The sequence below is a fragment of the Babylonia areolata genome, chromosome 2 (genome assembly GCF_041734735.1).
Source record: "Babylonia areolata isolate BAREFJ2019XMU chromosome 2, ASM4173473v1, whole genome shotgun sequence".
Taxonomy (NCBI): Eukaryota; Metazoa; Mollusca; class Gastropoda; order Neogastropoda; family Buccinidae; genus Babylonia; species Babylonia areolata.
This window is the reverse complement of record NC_134877.1, coordinates 17849271-17851770: the sequence shown is the minus strand read 5'-3', so window position 1 is coordinate 17851770 and position 2500 is coordinate 17849271.

The window sequence follows — 2500 nt, the reverse complement described above, 5'->3', positions numbered from 1 at the left end:
CTGTCGGCCGATTCATGGGGGACTGTTGTTTGAGGGACGTGGTGGCGGTCTCCACTCTGGGAGGGACGCTCACCCAGTCTGGCTCTGCGACTAAGCCATTGTTGTCGTTAGTTTAGTAAGTGGTGTCCTAAGTACGTTAAATCAGAATAGGCACCACTGAACAACACCGAAGTGACTCAGCAGCAGTGCAGGGTCTCCTCTGCTTCCTGGCGACCTAACATCGATGGTTCCCTGCGGACTGCCGACGCTGGAACTGTGACGGACGAACCCGGGTGTGGCCGTGTGTGGGGGAATCTAAATGAGCGGCGTGGGAATAACGCAACTGAAAAGGTGCAGATGATGGGGCAGGAAAAAAAACAACAAAAAACCCAAACGATTACCAGATTATATATATATATATAAAAGAAAAACAAGAAAACCAGTCTTGCGTCACACTGCTTCCTTGATGCGAGCTAATGCACTCAGATTTACTAGGAATTGCTCGGGTCCATTTTCTTCTTCCCGTACATGCTTTTTAACTGAACGGGGTAGGCTAATGGCGCTAGGTTACCCGGGTTGATTGCTGCCCAAGGGAATGACGCCTGATAACATGACGGCGAGAGAACAATCATGGGAAAGCCCCTCCAAGGGTATTAGTGCTCATCCGTCAAGAGACCCCCCCCCCTCCTCCCTCCCTCCCTCCCTGTTCCCCCTCCTCTCTCTTCCTTCCTCTCCCTTCTTCCTTCTTCTCTCCGTTAATAGCAATTGGATGTGGGACATGACTGAATACCATCCATTTCGTGTTTTGTTGTCGCTTGGAAGAGTCAGTGAGGGACTTCTTCTTCTCGCTGTCTTCTTCTACCTTCTTCTTCTTCTTCTCCTCCCCCCCGCCCCTCCGTCCTTTTTCTTCTCCTCCTCCTTCTTCTACGTTTTATTTTCATTTCTCCCACAGAATGAATCGGAGGAGCGGGATTACTGGGGGAAGGGGTTGCAGGCGTGGGAGGACGGGGTGGTATCATCAATGGAATTTCTCTCAAATCTTAACAGTCAATCCACTGTAAGCCCTCTCCCATTCCAGATCCCTGATCCCCAAGCTCTCATCCCCCCCCCCCTGCTGATTCCAGACGTGAAATTGGTGGGGTGAGGAAATGGGGGGGAGGCTGGGGTCATGCTTGAGGAGGCTGTACGTCCCAGAACATTTCCAAGATTTCCCGAGCGATTCTTGTTGATGTAAAAAAAAAAAGAAAAAAAAAAAAAAAAGAGAATGGTACCAAAAGGAAATCCCTTTATTTTTCTTTTCTTCAAATTTTGGCATTTTGCCTGCTGCAGTTATTGTTGTGCAGCTAACCCAGGGGTGTGTGTGTGTGTGTGTGTGTGTGTGTGTGTGTGTGTGTGTGAGAGAGAGAGAGAGAGAGAGAGAGAGAGAGTGTGTGTGTGTGTGTGTGTGTGTATGTGTTGTTGTTGTTTCTCTTTTGTTTTTGTTTTCGTTGTTTGGTTTGTTTGTTTTTGGCATTTTGCCTGCCGCAGTTATTCTCGTACACTTAACCCAGGGTTTTATTGTGTGTGTGCTTGTGTTTTTTTTTTTTTTTTATTGACTCACTTGTGCAAACAATGTGAGTCTATGTTTTAACCCGGTGTTCGGTTGTGTGTGTGTGTGTGTGTGTGTGTGTGTGTGTGTGTGTGTGTGTGTGTGTGTGTGTGTGTGTGTGTGTGTGTGTCCGTGGAAAACTTTAACATTGCCATTTTCTCTGCAAATACTTTGTCAGTTGACACCAAATTTGGCATAAAAATAGGAAAAATTCAGTTAGTTCCAGTCATCTTGTTTAAAACAATATTGCACCTCTGGGATGGGTGCAAAAAGAAAAAAAAGAAAAAAAAAAGAAAAAAAGAAGAAGCCAAATTATATGCAACCTGAATTTACTGTTATATTTATATTTTTTTAATTCTCTAAACTTGGCACTTTGATCTGATATTCTGACACAACAAGAGCAGTCATTTTTATCATTTTTTGTTCAAACAGGAACTTCTTTTGCTAAGCATGGAAGTTATATTTCTGGTGCATGTCTTTGGTGCAGATGCTAAAAAAAGGGAAATTAATCTGTAATTAATGCTAGGGGGTTAATTTGCTTTAAACTGGTCTTTCTCATCTTAAACATTACATTTTGAAATTATACTCAATACATAAAAAAACCCTGTGTGGTTTACTCTCAGTGTACAGGGCTTTCACTATGTTCATTCGGCCAAGTGGTCTTTTTCGGAAAATACTAAAATCAATACAACAAGTGGACTTTATAGATCTAGTGGCTGAGCCCTGAAGGTCATGGGCAAAAATCAATTGCATACACATATTTCTACATATTCAAAGCGCGTGCTCATATTCCTCGCGAACGCGAGCGACGCCATTTTGTTTCAAGTTGTTGACCTGCCCGTTCAATCCTATATTCAATCGACAATACACGACAACATGTGATGGAAAGTTGGAGAGAAAGATTTGTGAACGCCTCATCACTTACTGGATTAT